At 39.5% G+C, this 21,740-nt stretch overlaps 1 protein-coding gene across 11 annotated transcripts in view; it reads left to right on the plus strand.

Annotated features, from left to right (window-relative positions):
• The window catches only part of SGMS1 (sphingomyelin synthase 1), a 279,503-nt gene that overhangs the window by 97,060 nt on the left and 160,703 nt on the right, over positions 1–21,740 (plus strand). For 10 of the 11 annotated variants that reach the window (XM_014864351.3, XM_044754914.2, XM_070487761.1 and 7 more), the window contains exon 3: positions 4,663–4,754. The exons of the other annotated variant lie outside the window; for it this stretch is intronic. The gene's annotated coding sequence lies outside the window, so the exon portion shown is untranslated. The remainder of the gene's footprint in view (positions 1–4,662; positions 4,755–21,740) is intronic. 11 annotated transcript variants of the gene reach the window in all.

Below are 21,740 nucleotides of genomic sequence, written 5' to 3' on the forward strand. Positions count from 1 at the left end.
ATTGGTTGTATAGTATAAGAACTTGTTGAGAATGGAATATTTAATTATATAAATATTCCAGATTCTGCCCTCTGAGAGGTCCTTTTAATCTTTGATCTAATATACCCTTTGTTTCTTCCTAGTAAGAACATCCTTCTCCATTTCCCACACTACTTTTAAACATTTTTAGCTTGAGCCCTGTGTATATTCCTGGACTCTTAGAAATTCCTGGTCACACCATTCTGATGAAATATGTTGGTCTTTATTATGAGTGTCATAGTCGATATTAGTGTATGAGTATTTTTATGGCATCCTCTTCTAAAGAATTTTGACGAGTTTTTCACATCTTATTCCTTCCCTTTTAGGGTTGTCACGGGGTCACCATTTGTCGCCATTCTAGGCCTTTCCCTGAAACACGAGTTATACTGTTAAGTTTTCAGTTAAATGTGTTAAAGTGCTCTGTATCGAAAGCCTGTAGGCTCTTCAGCTCCAGCACTCACCAGCTGTATGACCTGGGGAAAGCCGCTGAGCCTCTCTGCGCGTTTGCGCATCTGTAGAGTAGACTGATGACAACACTTACTTTACACACTTAGTGTGAGCACTCAGTGAGGTCATGCATGTTAAGTGCCTAGAGTGCTTAGCATGTCATAAGCCCTCAGTAAACGGTATTTATTACAAAGGTGAGCACAGATGCTGTGAGAGTACGAAGGTTGGGGCACTAACCCAGCTTTGAATGGTGATCACAGAATATTTCCCAGAGGCTGTCAAGCCTCAGTGAGTTAGTCAAGAGAGGAAAGGTGGGAGAGGGTGCTTCATGAAGGGGAAATGACTACAAGGTTTTCACTAGTGATGGGGTGTAAAGTGTTGGGAAATGAAATAGAAAGGTGAGCAGGGAGCAGATCACGGAGGACTTGGTCTGTCAAGCCCAGGGGCTCTGACTGTATTTCTGGGAAATGGGAAACCACAGAAGAATTGGTACTTAGAGTGCTGGACACATGCTGACTTGAGGAAACAGAATTCACCAGGGTCCACATGGAGACACTGAAAGCTATGAAAGACTGACCTGAGTCTTTATAGGATAGGGAGTGCCTGGACATTGAGGAGGGCAAAAGGACAAATACCGTGTTTACATTAGATGCTTGCCTTTTAGTTCTAGGGGATCTGAAGAAAAGCTGAAGAAGGATATAACTTGCCATGCATTGATTCCTTTTGAGAAAATGAATTAGATTGGCTGCAGTGTGGGTTTCTAATATAGAAAATATCTGCTCAAGAAGTAGAGGTCGTCCCACATTTCTGCCTGACACACTGTTTGGAACGCTGTGTGTGTGTGCGTGCGTGTGCGCCATTGGCATGAATCTGCTGGCTGGTGGAGGGAAAGCTCTATTCTCCATTGTTCTGAAAATCCTCTTCTCTCACAGTATTTGATGGAAATACTATTCTTGTTCGCCACTTTCTTTTTGACTAACTTTGTATCTGGGTTTCAAGTCTTCTTTTTGACTATTTTTTTCTGATTATTTTCTCACCAGTGGTTAGAAGCGGAAATGGAAATACACCAGAAAATTATTTATATGAAAAGAAGTCTTCTCCCCACCCCTAAGTACATGCACATAAACAAGAAAAATGAAGAATAGTAACGAACTTTTTTTTCTTTGGGTAGACTATACTGTTTTGTTATGCCATTTGGAGGAAGAGTTATGGAAATAAATGTAAATATATGTCAGAGTGATAGCCAGCTGGCTATCTGAAGTGAGTATCAGCTTTCTGGAAGGAAGAGAGACACTTCCTAGCCATTTTTTTTTAGAATTGCCTGACTGCTAGAGAGTGTTTCTCTTGCCACAGTGCTGCAATAAAAGTAAACACATACATTTGCAAGAAACAGATTGTTAGAAAAAGAGTTTCTTTGAAATGTTTCAATAAAGAGCATTTGTTACACGCTCAAAGTGTTTGATTCTTAACCCTTCCCAAAAGAGCAGCCCCGTGTGCTCCTCAAGCACCGCTTAATGTTGAAGGCATAAAGAGAAAAAGAGAGGTGACTGGCACTGGGCTTACCTTCCTACAGTAAACTAGAAACCTGGACAGCATATGAGGCAGTTGTTATCAGTCATTGGACAACAGGCAGCCAGGACTGTGATCCTTGAGAGAAGAGAATCACATGAGGCGACACCCACATTTGCCCTGGTTTTCTGCTTGAGCACTTTCCCTGCCATGGTACTGGGAGGAGGAGCCCTAGCAAAAGCATGGTGGTCTCACAGAGTTCAGGGCTGCTGAGAGGCTGGAATTTGTATGGCAGGGTACTGGGGATAAGGGAGCTACAGGAGGGGACCCAGAAGTTGAGATGTGTATGTATACAGGGTGAGACCTAGCAGAGAGCAGCTGCTACTAGATTAGGAAGAGAATGGCCATACCAGAGGTCATGCCATCCTGAGAGGAATGGAGAGTTCTGGCCTAGCCAGCGGGGAGAAACCTCACTGAGCACCTTAGCCATTCTGTTGAGACACCAGAAAGATCCCATTTTAGGAATAAGGGCCATACCCTAGAGTAAGGGCTATATGCTAGGACTAAGGACATAACTGAAATAGACCTTTCTTTAAGTATAAAACCAAGCCTGATAGGATCAAGAGGATCATCCAGTAATTTAGCAGCCATCAGAACCAAACTGAACACCTAATTGTCTACCTTATAATAGAAAAGAAGCATGCAAAGAAGCAGGAAAATGTGACTCATTTAAAATGAAAAGTAATCAATAGAAATAGACAAGGCCTTTACACTGGATCTTGGTCTCTAACACCATTCTCCATTGAAAGGAACCAGGGCTGTTTGGAGAGATAACTGCATCCAGGGCAGAGACAGGGTAGGTACAAGATGAGCCCAGAACAGTGTTTTTTTAAAATGTTAGAATGTAAGGAAATGAAAGTAAGAAAATAAAAAAATGATGGGGGGCATGTCACGAAGTTAAAGGAGCCAGCTTAAAGGGGCTCCCCCACTGGGTGAATCTGGGACAGTTTGAGCACCAAAATAAAGTACAGTGATGAATTATAAACCATTGAAAAGTAAGACTTCATGTATCCATACTGATCATAAATTGATAAATAGAGGAAGAAATAGTGTGGAATGCTGAGTCATGAATGGTAATGTGGAGGGAATGCTGACATTAGAACAATTAGCATGTTGCAGCCATTATACTAAAGTTTAGATCAGGCAAGGATCACCAACGGATGCTAAAATCTAGGGGGAAATGTTGATGAGGGACAAGATATTTTCATGGTCTTAAAGTGTCTCCCCACAGATTACTTATTAGTTGCAAGGGAAAAAATAATTTTTCTTTGAAGAAATTGGATAACACCTTGACTGGGTGATCAAAATTAACATCACCAAGGAGGGGCAGATAGACTTTATTTTATATGCCTTCAGATATGACACCTGGAGAAGAAAACATCACATCTGTAGTTTTCTGGCTGAGAATGCGTAATCTGAATTGAATCATGAGGAAATATCAGAAAGGTCAAAATGGAAATGTTTTATTAATATAAAAAAGGGGGCGACTGTATTCTTCTAAAGTGTCAGTATCATAAAAGACAAAGGAAAGCTGTGTGTTTTAGGTTAATGGCAGCTGAATGCAATACTTGACCCTGGACTGGATCCTGAATTGGAGGGGGAGAAAAAGTGCTATAAGCACATTATTGAGTTAATAGAATATGGTGGTTGATTAAAGTATGGTAGCAATATTAAATCTATGAAGATTGATAACAACATTGTGGTTATATAAGAATAGCCCTATCCTTAAGAAATAAATTCTGAAGCCTTTAGAAGTAAAGAGCCCTGATGTATAGAACTTATCTCCACATGGTTCAGAAAAAAAAATGTTGAGTGAATGAATGTGTGAGTTTAGAGAAAGAGTGAGTGATTAAGTATATGAGTTAAATGTTAATGGTAGGTGAATGGGTAGAGTACATGACATTCTCCGTAGTATTATTACTCTATAACTTTTCTATAAGCTTGAAATTATTTCCAAAAAAAAAAAGGGAAAAGAAGCCTGGCAATTATGACTTAAAGAGAAAAGGAGGGTATGTGAAAAAGATATATGCTTTTCTTAATTATCTTTGTATGGCTTTCTTACCCTTTGGGTTGTCTCTGATAAATCAACATTTAATCCTATGGAAGTAGCTATGTCACTCAGCAGGCAAAGCTATTTTTGTATCTATTGGCTAAGAAAGATTTCTAGTGTAAGAAGCAATAATAATAATGCTTTTCAAGTTGAAACCATCATAGTTTTTGGTGCCATGGAAGAATTTGGAATGAAGAGTCCTAGAGGTAGCTCTGATTCCTTCTTTGATACTTGCTGGCTGAATGGTCACGAGAAAGTTCCCTAACCTTTGGAAAATTTGGCTGTTACATTTTTGAATAATACTTGCCTATTCTCAAGATCTTAGGGTTCAAATGAGAAAATGCATATGAAAGTTCTTTGTAAATAATAGTGTTTTCTTCTACAAACATTAAATTACTATTAATAGTTTTGGTTAAAGATGAAAAATGGCTTAGACTAAGGTAGAGATTTTCCTTAATTCATGTGGCTTTTTTTCTTTTTAATGTCAAGATTGATTATACAGGAGAGCTTCTTTCCCTGTAGGTCCTTCCGTTCCTTCTGGTTGCCTCCTTTCTCATTTCCTGCCTTTGTTATTCCAGGCAAAGCTTCAGTGACTGAAGGAGTTGTGGATTTTCTGAATTTCAAGGACAGCAAAGTAGGAGCCTAGCAGAGGGTGTATAAAAGACGACACGTAAGTCAAACTCAGTGTTTTATCCATTCTCAAACGTCTCACGGATCTGAAGTTCCTCAGAATCGCTGCTGCTTTGTTCTGAGATTGTGTGTGAGGCTCTGATGGAATCCTCAAAGCCTCTGACCCGGCCTTTGAGGTGCCCCAGGTCAAAATCAGCCAAGGAAAGGCTCTATGGTTTGGAGAAGGAGGGAAGAAGGCCTGAAGCGGCCAGCTTCCTCATTGGAGGAGGAAGGCAACGTGGGCCAGGGTGGTAGAAATGCGTAAAACAAAGGGCACAGGAAATAGTGCCTGCCTGAGAGTCCCTGGAAATGACAGAAGAGGGTGGTGCCGGATCTGAAGTTACCTAAACCAGTAGGAAGGGTTTCCAGAGAGGCCTGGGGGAGTCATTTGGGGCCAGGCCTGTTCCTTTCATCTAGAATTGCTTTTGATTGAAGTTCTTTATCCAGGAATATTACAGTTACCAGGTCTGCCCTCTTCTCTGGAGTTGCACAGTCTAGGCCAGAGCTACTCAGAGTGTCAGTCTGAGATGAGCTGAAGAGCTTGCCCTAGAACACAAACCAGCAAACTACTTCCTTCATTGAGAAAGTCTTGCTACCTAAAGTAAAAGTCAGCTGAGCTAAAGTGTTTTTAGTGTCGCAGTTGATTTCCATTCTGGCACATAATTACTATGTCCATGTGTATATCCAAGCAATATATTGGTTAGTTTTGCTTGTTTTTAAGCATGATAAGAATGGTATATAATATGTAGTGTTCTGCAACTTGCATTTTTTCACTCAGTTATGTTGTTAAAATTCACTTGTTGAGTGCAGTGGTTGTAAATTAATTTTTGTTGTTAAATAAAATTCTGTTTTGAAAATCTGTCAGTCTGTTGCTCCACTTCCTTCCCAAATTTGGTATTTTATTGCCAGTCTAGTGGGTATAAAATAGTATATCATTGTGGTCTTAATTTGCATTTTCCTGATTAACAGTGACATTGAGCATCTTTCTTTTTAGCATCCTTTGGAGAACAGTTTGTGACTTTACTGTAGAGAAACTTTTCAGTCTTTTCTTGTATGGCTAGTGCAGTTTTGTTTGTTTCTGTTTTATTTTTTTGAAATATAGTCTAACAATCTCTCTTTTAACTATCTGTGTTTGGTCCATTTTCAATGTTAATGAAGTTTTTGTTGATTTGTGTTCTTATTCAATTTATTTTTTCTGCTGGTTTGGAAATTATGCATTCTATTTCTGTTCTTTTAATATTACCCTGAAAGAACACCGTGCACACTTAACAGTTTTAAAGTTAATCAGTAGTTACGGTACCCTAATCTGCTTCCAGAATAAGACAAAACTCCTGGGAGGCCTAATGAAGACTGTCTCCTTCTGGACTTCTGTGTTCTTTTCACTATGTTAGTTCTATGTTTCATCATACAAATTAGACAATTGTTATTGTTTAGAGATGGTATTTGTTTAAGTTGATCTATGTTTACCACGTCTTTCTTCTCTTCCCTTCTTCTGTCCTTTAACTTTTCTCTGGTGAGATTTGCCTTCTTCAGAATTTTCTTTCCTTAGAGTCTCTTGGTGGTAATTTTTCTCAATTTTGGTTTATGTGAAAATGTCTTTATTTTGTTCTCACAGTTCTTAGTTGACAGGTTTTTTTTCTCCCAGCATTGTGAACATACTGTTGCATTGTTTTATGGCTTTTCATTTTTGCTATTCGGAAATCTACTGTTATTCTTTCATTTGCCATTCTTTAGTAGATGATTTGGCTTATTTTGAGATTGTTTGTGATTGGAGTTCTGTAGTTTCACTACTTTGTGTCTGTGTGCAGTTTTCTGTTTTTTATCCTGTTTATATTTGTTGTGTTTCAGGTATCTGTGGAGTCATGTCATTAATCAGCTGTGAAAATTTCTCAGTATTAATGCTTTGAATACTGTCTCCTTTTGATTTTAATTAAATAGATGTTAGAACTTCTCTTTTTATTTCTCATGTGTTTTAGTTTGTATTTAATATATTCTTCCTTGTCTTTCTCTGCTTCATTCTGGGTAATTTCTTAAAATTTAGCTTCCAGTTCAGTCAGTCTCTCTTTAGCTGTGCTGAATCTTTTATTTAACCCATCCATTGAGTTTTTAATTTCATTGATTATATTTCTTCATTTCTAAAAGCTCTTTCTCTGCTTCAAATCTGCATGAATATTTTTGATGATCTCCTTTTGCTTGCTCATTTTCTTTTTACTTCAGCTTTCGTATCTTTAAACAATACCAAGCAGAGTTATTTCATATTCTATATATGATACTGCCAGGACCTGAAATCCTCAGTGATCTAACTCTGTGCCTTATTTCCTAATGTGCGTGAGTTTTGATTATGTGCTAATATTTGTTTGATAATTATATCTTGGAATCGTGAGGTCTTACTTTTTTTTCTTTTTTAAGATTGGCACCTGAGCTAACATCTGTTGCTAATCTTCTTTTTTTCCCCCACGTCGTCTTCTGCTCAAAGCCCCCTAGTACGTAGTTGTATATTCTAGTTGTGGGTCCTTCTGGTTGTGTCATGTGGGACACTGTCCCAGCATGGCTTGATGAGTGGTGCCATGTCTGCGCCCAGGATCCGAACTGGCAAAACCCTGGGCTGCAGAAGTGGAATGCGTGAACTTAACCACTCGGCCATGGGGCCAGCCTGAGGTCTTACTTCTTGGTATTTGTGTTTATTTGTACTAGGAGCCAGGAGGATGCCACAGACCCAGGACTACTTTTCTTCTCTTTGGGAATCCTGGTTTCAGGTTGGGCCTTCCCCACCTTGCTGAAATCTGAAGGTCTAGATGCCTGTCTCATTGCTGGTATTTGTAATTGCTGCCAGGGCAACTGCTGCTTTCTTCTGTCTCAGGTTTCAGTGCACTGTTTCTGCCATATCCTCCTGGGGTTTGTTTCTCTACCTGGAGCTAACCAATGCATTAAAAAGTATTTTTAAAAATAATTTATCCAGATTCTAATTATAGTATAGCAGAAAGGCCTGCAAATATCTAGTCCACCATAATTCCCAAATTAGTAGTACCCAAGCAGTATTTTAAAATCAGTTTTCTTTATGTGCCCTTTGTCAGTTTTCTTAAGTCATTTAAACTTTACATGGTAAATTATTTTCTTTCACCTAGGGATAAGAAGATAATGAAGTAGTGATCTCTTTGAAAGCTAGCCTAAATCACATCAGTACTCTTGTCACATACTACATCCCTACACTTTTGCCTGGGTTCTTTTTCTAGTTGATCTATTGGATATTTACTTCCTTGGAAACTGGAATCACTACTTTTGAAATAACTCATAAGAACAGAGATCATATTCAGCACCCGTTTATTATGCCTCCCAATCTGTCCTGTGTTAAAGTGTCATTTTTCTTTCTATCCAGAATCCTAGATATGTGGATTTCTGCCTGTGGATGCCTTTCTCTCTCACGTGGAGTACAGAAAATAGATGTTTACTGTTGTGAATTAGAGGCACTATCTCTGTAAGCTCCACGTCCTTACATTCCACATCCCTTTAATAGGCGTAGAAAGCAGCATGAAGTTTTAGGTCTGTAAAACGTTAAGTTGCCTTGGGCTTCGGTACATGAAAAAAATTTTTATTTCAAAACGGATGTCAGCTGAGGTTGCTGATTTAATAGTTTTTTATTCATTCTGCAGCAGAATAAATCACTTGTAGGCAACCATACCTTTTCAGAGGCTATACAGATCTGACAGGTGTGTGTGGATCAGGACTTCGTGATGAAAATGATATGTTAGGCATGTCTCTAATCTGCAAAATCTTTATGCTTTGCAGGTTACAGGTAGGATTTTTGTAATACCAGGGTAATCATAGGAAAGGCGATCACTGAAAACATTCCCAGCAAATGCTGAGCTCTGTGACTAGAGATTCTCTGAGGGACTGCCTATTATTGGCCCCATACTTTCACTTGGAAAATATAAATATCAGATAATTCTGTGATTTTTCCTGTCTTAGATAAAAAATTCTAATAAGTAGTTACTTACTCTGTGTACTCAGATTCTTGGGTTGTTGTTGACTGTCAGTTCAGGTACTATTGCCAGTTTTTGCTTTCCAAATGGTTTGGTTAGCTGAGCATTCCAGAAACTTCACCTGGAGAGCTGGGAAGGAGATAAAGTAGAACTGGAGAAGCTTGCCAGGAATGGTCAGTGCTTCCTGGGGAGAACCTGGCCAGCCTTCTGGGCCAGGGAGCCATCATTCACAAGAGCACGCTGCTTGGGTGTGGGGAAAGGAATCTGATTGCTGCTGCTCCCTGGCCTGTTGGCCTGGGCCGGCACTTCATTTGGTAGAGCAGTAACTGACCCTGTGAGCCTCCCAGTTCTCCTTTTTTACTGTAAATATGTCTCCCTTTGAAGGTTGTGATTTGTATTATTAGCATGATTTTAATACAGTTCACCGGAATACAGTTTCTTTGCTGCTGCAAAATTGTGGCTTTGGTTGAATCAAAATGATGCAGAGAGACAGCTTAAGAATGTGGTCTTTCAGGTGTCCTTTTCAGGTAGGCCTTAAAAACTGGGGCTTGACAGTCATTGTCAAGATGAGTGACTGTAAATCAGTTTGGTCACCAGGCTCCACCATATGACAGAGCACTGCCTTGCTGCAAGTGCTTCCTGTGTCCCGTGGGCCTTGGTCCTAATTGGGCTCCTCTAGACTGAGAACAGTTACTCAGCTCTCTCTGACTCAGCACTGGAGTACTTGGCCATTCATAACATTTTCCTCCTTTCTCACACAAAGTAGAGAGTTTGTACATTTCTAAATAAGGGTTTGAAAAGTAGGATTATTTTAAACAGCTTCTTCTCCACCTTGTCCTCCGTCCTGCTCACCAGATTCATATCTGATTGCTTCTTGTCGTACCCTTTATTTGGTGCCTGCAAAAATGCCCACACAGTAATTTTTATTTGCCTTTGCCTCAGTCACGGTGTTCAGAGGTTGGCAGTGTGGCATCAGGGGAGCTGTGCTAGGTTCATTGGTAACCACACGACCTGGCTTCAAGTTGAAGTTCTACTCACAGTCTGTCTGACTTTGGTTAATCATTTAGCTTTTCTGAGTTTTAGTTTTTCCACCTAATAACTACCTTAATCTGTTCATATGCTAGAGCAGAGGTTCTCAAACATTTTGGTTTTAGTTCCCCTTTATGCTCTTAGAAATTATTGAGGAGCCCAAAAGTTTTGCTATCCAGGTTATATCTAGCATTTTGTGGTAGGTAGAAAAATGGCCCCCAAAGTGTCTACATTCTAATTCCAAGAACCTATAAATATGTTACTTCATTATGGCAAAAAAGACTGCAGATGTGATTAAAGTAAGGCTCTTGAGATGGGAAGATTATCTAGGTGAGCTCAGTATAATCAGAAGGGTCCTCATAAGAGGGAGGCAGGGCTGTCAGAGTCAGAGAAAGAATTATGAGAATGAAGCAGGATTTGAAGTGATGTCATTGGTGGAAGGGGGACCATGAGCCAAGGAGTGCAAGTGTCCTCTGGAAGCTGGAAAAGGCAAGGGACATATTTGCCCCTAGTTCCAGGAGGAACTCAGCCTTGCCAGCACCTTCATTTTAGCCCTGTAACACCTGTTTTTAGACTTCTGCCCTCCAGAACCAGAAGATAATTTGTGTTAAGCCACCATGTTTGTAGTAATTTGTTATAGCAGCAAGAGGAAACTAATACAAATATTTTTCAGTGTTAGAAATTAAAAGTGAGAAATTATAAAAGTATTACTTTATTTTAAATTAATAATAAACCATTATAGGTTGGTATAAGTTATTTATTTTGGGAAAATAACTGTTTTCCAGCTATTAGTGAGAAGACTACTACTGCTATACATTTTTGTAAATCTCTCTAATGTCTGGCTTAATAGAAAATAGCTGCATTCTCAAATCAGCTTCTGCATTCAGTCTGTTGTGGCATCGTGTCACGTAGCCTGTGAAAAACTCCCCGTACACTCCTGGGAGAATGAATTTTAAAAAGGCAAATACTGTCTTAGTGTTAGTATGAAAAGTATTTTGGCCTCATGGACTTCCTAAAAGGGTGTTGGGGACTCCCAGGGGTCCCCAGACCCTACTTTGAGAACGTCTGGGCTAAGCCTTAGCCACATGGCCACACCCAGCTGCCAAAGAACCTGGGAATTGTGGTTCTTACGGCTGCCAGTTAAAAAAGTAGGGGATTCTGTTATTGAGGAAGAAAAGGAGAATGGATATTAAGGGATGTTTAGTTATCTCAAAAATTCTTATTATATCAAAGTTTGATACCCATGGTAGGTAGGTGATTACCAAAATGTTGATTTTACTTCTCCTTGTCCTTATATCACCTAGGAAAAATGGGCATTTCGCTTAGACTGCATCATTTAGAAATACCTGTGACAGAACACAATGGCACATAGGCAGATGCATAGTTGTAGTGAGTTGCAGTTTTAGCATTTGTAGATTAATTACATAAAATATCTTTTGTTTGGTGCTCACAGGCAGCTTTTTGATATCTTGTTTGGGTCTTTTGAACTTAACATGCTTCCTTTCCCTGGGTGGGAGGAAAGTTGGAGTTGAAATAGGATTTCAGACTCAACTTTGATTCCTAGTTGTTCTTCATGGGTTTGAAACTACAGGGGAGTGGCGTTTCCTCTCGGGCGTTTTGTAAACAGTTCCCACTGGTCCCTGGCAGCATCCGTTGCTGAAGAATAACCCAGTTCCAGTCTCTGATGTGAAAGAGCAGTTAGGAACGTTTGTGCGAAGTAGCTTGTAGTTTTTAAAGATGTATATAAGTACAATAGAACAGTTTGGGCTTACGTGGCTTAATTTTGAGCTTAATCCTGCCCTCATTAATTGATGATGTGTGTTTAATGGTTTTTCGTGCTATCTTCACCTTAAAGTCAATTATTGTAACGCCTTTTGGGGAAGGACTTGGGAGGTACTTTAACACCCCGTACATGATTTTAAACTATTATTTTAACCTCTGAGGTGGGAAAAACCCTTGTGTCTTTCACATTTTAGATTGTCCGTTTTCTAACGGAACTGATTGGGAAGGAGAGTTTAGGTCTGGGACGCAGGGTGGAGAGGAAGCATGGAAGGTAACTTTAGTGCCTGGAGCACTTGGCCGGGAGGGGAGAGGGGTATTTGGTTGGGAGCCACACTGGGGCGGGTAGTCTGAGGGCCAGAGGGTTGCACCTGTGTCTGGTGACCTTTCTGAACTGCAGCTGAGAAGGGCAATTTTACTCACTTTGCTTTTTCCCAGACCCCTCTGGGCCACCAGAAACCATCTTGCAGTTGCCAGTTTCTGTTTCACCTTGTGGTGTGCTGTGTTACCAGGAAGCAGGGTCCTTCTTGGTTGAAACTTGGGTTAAAAGAGAGAAAGAAGAAACAGTTTGTTGTAACTTGAACTTGTGGGACCAGAGATGTGTGGCTACTTATCACCTTGCATCTGAGGAGCTCGGTGTCTTTAGCAACTAGCATCATAATGGTAGCGTTTATTACCCGTATATGTGCATAATAGGAAAACTGTAAGTGAAACTGATGGGTGTCTCTGTTAGTTTTTGAATATATTTCAGATCATGACCTGGTGGCTGTCCGAGCTGGCTGTCCCTGAGATTGGCTAGGTGTTCCAGTAGGGGAGGCTGGCTGCAGTGCTCTCCTCTCTCCTTTTTGAGGAGTTTACTTTCATGTCCACATACCACCCTGGTCGACTGCGGGGTGTGGCAAAGGTCAAGGTGCTGGTTAAGAGGAAGTCTTGGTTAAAACCCATGTAGTGACTTATTGCAGCAGCTAGTGGTTTGGGGAACATGGGCTGGAATAATTTTCTGATACTTTAAAATAACTGTGAAGCAATTGTTTTAAGAGTGTAAAACAATTAGTGTTTTGATTTGGGAGTTCCAATGTTTACTAATCACTAAATGTAAACAGTTTCTATGTGTAAGAGACTCAACTGATGCAGGGACAAGAGCAGTGTCTCATTTTTTTCATGGGCTCTTTAGCAGGCCTGGGGCCTTCCATTAGCTGGTTCAGGAGACATTTCAGGATTGTAGCCAGCCTGCACAGGCCTTCAAACACAGGTCATTGCTTCATGCAGAGAGGGCCCCAGAGTGTTTTGGAAGATGTGTGTGACAGTCTAGGAAAAACTAGGGACTCTCTGGGAAGAGGCAGAAGTATGTACAATGAACTAGCTGTTTTTTGGAATTTTTTACTCTCTCTCTCATTTCTTACTGATTTCCTACGTGACTCCCACGGTAGCTGTTGGAAATGCTTACTTCTTTTTGAACTCCTCATCTCCCCCAGCCGAGCTCTTCACAAATGGTTTTAGAAATGAAGTCATGGAGACAGAGCCTGCCTTTTCCCTTCCTCCTCTCCACCTCAGACTATATCTGCCATTTTCTTGGCAGGAGCCAAGCTGTTCTGGTCTCGAGCTTTATCGTGTGTGGGCAAGTCTTGTTTCTTACTCCCTCACATATCTTCTTCTGTCCTGCCCCCGGCCTTTCAGGTGCCCAAGCATCCTACTGTTATATTTAGCTACTCTGTGGTATGATTCTTGAAATGGACCAACTGTCTCGTGCATCCTATTGGTGTCTTTCCTATTGAGACCCAACTGTCTCGGTCCATTCCCTCAAAGTCCTCCTTCACATATTGTAATCTGATGGCTGTGCCTTGAATATTCACAGAACATTTATGGACCTCTTACTGTGTGCCTGGGTGGGACCTAAGGTGCAGATGCCAGGAGATACAGAGATGAATCCGACTGTTGGGGCTATTGGTATAGAAAGGGGAGAGAAATATGGGAACAAACAGCATTAGAGATTACTAATAATAAAAATACATACAGGCTAGGGTGAGGAGGACACAAGGGAAGAGGGAGCACCTCTGCCTTGGAAGATGTGTAAGTGTGAGCCCCTCAGACAGGAGGAGAGGGTTGTACCAGCCATCACCCAGAAGCCGGAGATGGGTTACTATGTCCCCGCTTCCTGAAGGGATTTCATTGTGATTAGTCTATAGCAGAGGGATACCTCTATAACTAAAGGATCTCTAAAGGTGGAATTTGACTCACTGTGGCAGGTGATTTGGAAGAAATTTTGGGGGCTGTGGGTATCCCTTAGGTAACACATGGGCAGTTACCAGTTCTGTTTATCTTTGGGGCCAGGCTTTGACCTAAGGAGAAGATAAGCAGTCCTTGGTGCAGTTCCTAAGCCCTGGAGGGCTTCCTTGCTTGTATTCTTCTGCTTTAAGAATTTGTTGGTTACACATACACTTGTTGCTCAATGGCTCAGGTGCTTGGATGCCCTGTTCCTGTAGGAAGGCCCCAAATACTGAGTCTGAGGATGAGGCTAGATGGCAAGAACCTCCCAGTCTAAACCAGATCGTGTTTTAATTTTCAGTGTATCTTTTACTTTTCATTCATGGATAGTACTTGCCACAGTTTGTAATTATGTATGTGAATCTGTCTCCACTCGAAGTTCTTTTAAAGACAGGAACTACTGCTCTCCTTTTCACCATTTTATCCATACTGCCTACACTGGGCTTGGCATATAAGTAAAGAATGAACAGGACAGACACCCATCCTGAAAAGTGAACTCTTCTGTCAGCAGTGGTTCGCACATAGCAGCTTGCGAATAGATAACTGACTTTTAATTTGGTCAAGGGAAAATGGCAGAAGAAAGTTAACATTTGCCAAAGTCCTTCCAGCAGGTGATATTTGTAAAACCAAGAAGGTCTTTTCAAAATATAATGTGCTTTTATGGAACAGATCTATATCCTGATTGTGGTAGTATTTATATGAATCTATACATGTGATAAAATTTTACAGAACTGTATGCAAAAAAAACCAAGAAAAGTACATGTAAAAACTAATGAAATCTGACAAGGTCTGTAGTTTAGTTAATAAATAGTATTGCACCGATGTCAAATTCCTACTTTTGGTAATTGTATTGTGGTTGTGTAAGATAAAGGAAACTTGGGTGAAGAATACATGAGAACTTTCTACTATTTTTGCAGCTTCTATGTGAGTGTAAAATTATAACAAAATCAAAAGTTAAAAGAAAAATACAGTGAGATGCTACTACATACCTATTAAAATGGCTAACCCCCCCCCCCAAAAAAAAAAAAACCCAGGCAAATGGAACAAAAATGGATATAACTAAGTCCTGACAAAGATGCAGAGCGACTAGAACTCTCTTGCATTGCTTGTGGGAATGTAAGATGGTACAGCCGGTACAGCTTAGGTAGTCTCTTACAAAGTTAAACATCTACTTACCCTACAATCCAGCAGTTCCACTCCTAGGTATTTACCCAAGAGAAATGAAAACCTCTGTTCACACAAACATTTTTAGGTTAATAATTCTAACAGCTGTATTCATAATTGCCAAAAACCAAAACAATCCTCAAATGTCTTTCAACAAGTGAATGGATAAACAGACTGATATGTCTATCAGTGGAATATTACTCAACAATAACAAAGAACAAACAACTATTTGAATGAGTGGATGAGTTTCAAATGCATTTTTATGTGAAAGAAGCCAAACTCAAAAAGCTATGTTCTGTGTGACTCAGAAGGGTACTTACTGTATGATTCCGTCTGTATGACATTCTAGAAGAGGTGAAAGTAAAGGGTCAGAAAACACATCAGTGGTTTCCTGGGGCTGGGGTTGGAGGAAAAGATTGACTTACAGAGGGCATAGAGAACTTTTTGAGATAAACAAAATGTTCTGTATCTTGATTGTGGAGGTGATTAACTGAGTATATGTTTTGGTCAAAACTCATAGAACTGCACATTAAAAAGGATGGGTTACTTCATGTAAATTATACCCCAATAAATCTGACTTTAAGATGAAAACACTGCTGACAGCAAAAATAAATAATTAACGATATGCTTTTGCTTGAAAACTCATGAAGAATTCAGTGTTTGCCGCTTGTCTATGCTTGGATAAGGATTTGTGAAGGCATTTGTTATGCAAGGGGTCTCATTCAAACACATGAGTGTTGCCTCTTTAGTACTTTGGCCTCTGATTGAGCAATGGAAATTACCATTGCCATAGAGATGGATGCTCTAATATCTGTTGAACAGAATGCTGCTGGGAGATGAAAACAAAGGCTCAGGCTCTGGCTCTGGCTTTAGCAGATGCAGTCTTTAGGATGTGAACATTTAACCAGAGGTCACTCCGTCCCCCTCTTGGCTCCTTTGCCATTGACAGAATCATTAGTAGAGCAGACTTGAGTTTGTGGAGTGTTTTAAATCTCAGCCGGAACAACAGTGCTGTGATCCCCGCCCGCCTACCTCACCTCCCGCCCTTGAATGGATTATAAAATGTCCTATTGGGAAAACCAACATGTTTGATTTGGGGGAAGAAAGAGGGCTAATTTTAGCACTACAGCCAGGAGTCCAATTTAAATATAACTCACAAATGTTCATAGCAGGAATTGGAAGATTCAAACTGGAAATTTGAAGCCCTGGAGACCTGAAGCAATGTCTCTTGATAATCGATATCCTTTGCAAGTCAAAGTCACAATCTGATTTTGAAAGAAAATTTAGACTCTGAACTCTGCTGTGATTTGTGGGGTTGAAGGATATAACTTCTGCCTTTACGGAACAGATAACTGGATAATGCGTATGAGATTACAACAGTCTTTTCCCAACAGACAGCTCCTTATTAATTTAAAACTGGGATTTACTAGATTGGTTTGGATTCAATGCCATCCAGTAGTCATTTCAGTTGAGCAAACACTTAGTCATTACCCACGTGTCATGCCTATTATGAAGCGTTGAGTTTGCACAGGCACATAAGCCTCAAGCCCTGTTTTCAAGGAGTTCACCATCCAGCAGGATCCACCAAGCTATGTGCCGCCCCTAAATTCAGCTACAGGGGAGACCCCTATGGAGGAAGCCCTGACCTAGGAGGTGACGCTTGAGTTGCGTCTTGACGTGTGAGTAGAATTTTGTCCAGTGCAGAAGAGAGCTTGGATTTTTCAGGCAGAAGGAGCCGAATGCTATGTGAAAACTTTTTTAGTCAGTAAATCATGGCATAGAAACCGGGCAAAGAATTTCTTCCCTCCCTCTCCAACTAAATAAGAGCTAAAATAAAAGCTATACACACAAACAGACACACACACACACACACACACACACACAGAGTAACAATACAAATTTATTATTTTATGCTTCTGTAGATTAGAAGCTCAGCATAGGTCTCACTGGGTTTAAATAACCATGGCTGATGCTTTCGGCCTTTTCCGGCCTCTAGAGGCTGCCAGTATCCTTTGACTCATGGCCTCCTCCATCTTTCTGACCATTCTTCTATATTCAAATCCAGGAAAGGGTCTCTGATTTTAAGGATCCATAATTGGGTCCACCTGGATAATCCAGGCTACTCTTCCCGTCTCAGTATCCTTAATTGATCACATCTGTAAAGCCCCTTTTGCCATGTAAGGTAATATATTCATAGGTTCTAGGGAAGGAAGGTGGTTTAGGATGTAGACCTGGGGGCCATTATTTTGCCTTCCACATCCTCCCAAACTTCTTTCTTTTCTCCCCACTAATAAACTATTTGGACACCAAAGCTAGCATTAGATAAAAAATTTAATATATATATATGTTTGATCATACTATGTAAAGTTATACCTTAAAGCTCTTTCCTTTTGGCACCCACTCAACTACCTCTTTCATTTTAAGAGCTGTAATAGTATTCTAGTTAGTAGGCGGTCCCTTTTTTTATTGAGCTAACACTGGTTTATAGCATTATATAATTTTCATGTGCACAGTCATGCGTAGCTTAAGGACGGGGATATGTTCTGAGAAATGTATCCTTAGGCGATTTTGTTGTTGAATGAACAACATAGAGTGTACTTAACACAAACCTAGATAGTATACCCTACTACACACCTAGGCTATATGGTGTTAATCTTAAGGGACCTCCATCATTGACTGAAATTTCATTATACAGCTCATGACTATACAACATTATAATTCGACTTCTACATAGGCTACAGCGTGCTCACCACCAAAATCTAGTTTCCATCTGTCACCTGGTACAGTTGATCTCCTTTACCCATTTTGCCCTCCCCCCATCCCCCTTCTGCTCTGGTAACCAACAATCTGTTCTTTGTATCTATGTGTTTGTTTTTGTTTTGTTTATTTTTAATATTCCACATATGAGGGAAATCATCTGGTTTTTGTCTGACTTATTTTACTTAGCATAATACCCTCAGGGTCCATCCATGTTGTTGCAAATGGCAAGATTTCATCTTATTTTATGGCTGAGTAGTATTCCATTGTATATATATGTGTATACCACGTTCTTTTTTATCCATTCGTCTGTCAGTGGGTACTTAGGTTGTTTCCTTATCTTGGCTGTTGTAAATAATGCTGCAGTGAACATAAGGATGCATGTATCTTTTTGAGCTAATGTTTTTGTATTCTTTGGATCAATACCAAGAATAGGAGTAGCTGGATCACACAGTAGTTCTATTCTTAATTTTTTTAGGACTCTCCATTCTATTTTCCAGAGTGGCTGCACCAATTTACAATCCCACCAACAGTGTATGAGGGTTCTCATTTCTCCACATCCTCTCCAACACTTGTTATTTCTTGTCGTTTTGATAAGAGCCATTCTGATAGGTGTGAGGTGATATCTCATTGTGGTTTTGATTGGCCTTTCCCTGATAATTAGTGATGTTGAACATCTTTTCATATGTCTGTTGGCCATCTGTATGTCTTCTTTGAAAAAGTGTCTATTCAGATTCTCTGCCCGTTTTTTTTTTCAGTTTTTTTTTATTGAGTTATTGATAGGTTACAATCTTGTGAAATTTAAATTGTACATTAATGTTTGTCAGTCATGTTGTAGGTGTACCACTTCACCCTTTGTGCCCACCCTCCACCCCACCTTTCCCCTGGTATCCACTAAACTGTTCTTGGTCCATAGTTTTAAATTCCTCATATGAGTGGAGTCATACACAGATTATCTTTCTCTCGCTGGCTTATTTCACTTAACATAATTCTCTCAAGGTCCATCCATGTTATTGCAAATGGAATGATTTTGTTCTGTTTTGCAGCTGAGTAGTATTCCATTGTATATATGTACCACATCTTCTTTATCCATTCGTCTGTTGCTGGGCACTTAGGTTGCTTCCACGTCTTGGCTATTGTAAACAGTGCTGCAATAAACATTGGGGTGCACAGGACTTTTGGGATTGCTGACTTCAGGCTCTTTGGATAAATACCCAGTAGTGGGATGGCTGGATCGTATGGTAGTTCTATTTTTAGTTTTTTGAGGAATCTCCATACTGTTTTCCATAGTGGCTGCACCAGTTTGCATTCCCACCAGCAGTGTATGAGGGTTCCTTTTTCTCCGCAACCTCTCCAACATTTGTTGCTATTAGTTTTAGATATTTTTGTCATTCTAACGGGTGTAAGGTGATATCTTAGTGTAGTTTTGATTTGCATTTCCCTGATGATCAGCGATGATGAGCATCTTTTCATGTGCCTATTGGCCATCAGTATATCTTCTTTGGAGAAATGTCTGTTCATGTCTCCAGCCCATTTTTTGATTGGGTTGTTTGATGTTTTGTGATTGAGTTGCGAGAGTTCTTTATATATTAAGGATATTAAGCCTTTGTCAGATATATGACTTGCAAATATTTTTTCCCAGTTAGTGGGTTGTTTTTTTGTTTCAATCCTGTTTTCATTTGCCTTGAAAAAGCTCTTTAATCTGATGAAGTCCCATTTGTTTATTCTTTCTGTTGTTTCCCTTCTCTGAGAAGGCATGGTGTCCGAAAAGATCCTTTTAATACTGATGTCAAAGAGTGTACTGCCTATGTTTTCTTCCAGAAGCCTTATGGTTTCAGGTCTCACCTTTAGGTCTTTAATCCATTTTGAGTTTATTTTGGTGAATGGTGAAAAAGAATGGTCAATTTTCATTCTTTTACATGTGGCTTTCCAGTTTTCCCAGCACCATTTGTTGAAAAGACTTTCTTTTCTCCATTGTATGCCCTCAGCTCCTTTGTCGAAGATAAGCTGTCCATAGATGTGTGGTTTTATTTCTGGGCTTTCAATTTTGTTCCATTGATCTGTGCACCTGTTTTTGTACCAGTTCCATGCTGTTTTGATTACTGTAGCTTTGTAGTATGTTTTGAAGTCAGGGATTGTGATGCCTCCCGTTTTGTTCTTTTTTCTCAGGATTGCTTTAGCAATTCAGGGTCTTTTGTTGCCCCATATGAATTTTAGGATTCTTTGTTCTAATTCTGTAAAGAATGTCATTGGGATTCTGATTGGGATGGCGTTGAATCTGTAGATTGCTTTAGGTAGAATGGACATTTTAACTATGTTTATTCTTCCAATCCATGTACATGGAATGTCTTTCCATCTCCTTATGTCGTCATCCAATTCTCTCAGAAAGGCCTTGTAATTTTCATTATATAGGTCCTTCACTTCCTTAGTTAAATTTACCCCAAGGTATTTTATTCTTTTTGTTGCGATTGGGAATGGTATTGTATTCTTGAGTTCTTTTTCTGTTGGTTCATTACTGGAGTATAGAAATGCTACTGATTTATGCAAATTCATTTTATACCCTGCAACTTTGCTGTAGTTGTTGATTACTTCTAACAGTTTCCCAATGGATTCTTTGGGGTTTTCTATATATAAGATCATGTCGTCTGCAAACAGCGAGAGTTTCACTTCTTCCCTCCCTATTTGGATTCCTTTTATTCCTTTTTCTTGCCTGATTGCTCTGGCCAGGACCTCCAGTACTATGTTAAATAAGAGCGGTGATAGAGGGCATCCTTGTCTTGTTCCTGTTTTCAGGGGGATGGGGTTCAGTTTTTGCCCATTGAGTATGATGTTGGCTATGGGTTTGTCATATATGGCCTTTATTATGTTGAGGTAGTTTCCTTCTATGCCCATTTTGTTCAGAGTTTTTATCATAAATGGCTGTTGGTTCTGCCCATTTTTTAATTGGGTTGTTCTTGTTGTTCTTGAGTTGTATGAGTTCTTTATATATTTTGGATATTGACCCCTTATGAGATACATGATTTGCAAATATCTTCTCCCATTTGGTAGGTTGTCTTTTTGTTTTCTTGTTAGTCTTCTTTGCTGTGCAGAAGCTTTTTAGTTTGAGGTGGTCCCATTTGTTTATTTTTTCTTTTATTTTCGTTGCCTGAGGAGACATATCCTAAAAGATACTGCTAAGACTGATGTCAAAGACTGTACTGCCTATGTTTTCTTTTAGGAGTTTTATGGATTCAGGTCTTACATTCAAGTCTTCAATCAATTTTGAGTTAATTTTTGTGTATGGTGTAAGTTAGTGGTCTAGTTTCATTCTTTTGCAAGTGGCTGTCCAGTTTTCCCAACACCATTTATTGAAGAGACTTTGCTTTTTCCATTGTATGTTCTTGGCTCCTTTGTTGTAAATTAGTTATCCATAAACGTAAGAGTTTATTTCTGGGCTCCCAATTCTGTTCCATTGATCTGCTTGTCCGTTTTTCTGCTAATACTACTCTGTTTGATTACAATAGCTTTGTAGTATAATTTGAAATCAGAGAGTGTAATTCCTCCAGCTTTGTTCTTGTTTTCTCAACATTGCTTTGGCTGTTTGGAGTCTTTTATTGTTCCATATGAATTTTACTATTTTTTGTTCTGTTTCTGTGAAAAATGTCATTGACATTTTGATAGGGATTGCATTGAATCTGTAGATTGCTTTAGGTGATACAGACGTTTGAACAATGTTATGTCTTCCAATTCCTGAGCACAGAGTATCTTTCCATTTCTTTGTATCTTACTCAGTTTCTTTCATAGTGTCTTACAGTTTTTAGTGTACAGGTCTTGCACCTCCTTGGTTAAATTTATTATTTTTGCTGTAAATGGGATGGTTTTCCTAATTTCTCTTTTTGCTAGTTCATTGTTAGTGTATAGAAATGCAACAGATTTTTGTATATTGATTTTGTACCCTGCAACTTTACTGTGTTTTTTTTATTATTTCTAATGGCTTTTGGTGAAGTCTTTAGGGTTTTCTATACGTAAAATCA

This window comes from Equus asinus, chromosome 2 (assembly GCF_041296235.1).
Source record: "Equus asinus isolate D_3611 breed Donkey chromosome 2, EquAss-T2T_v2, whole genome shotgun sequence".
Classification (NCBI taxonomy): domain Eukaryota; kingdom Metazoa; phylum Chordata; class Mammalia; order Perissodactyla; family Equidae; genus Equus; species Equus asinus.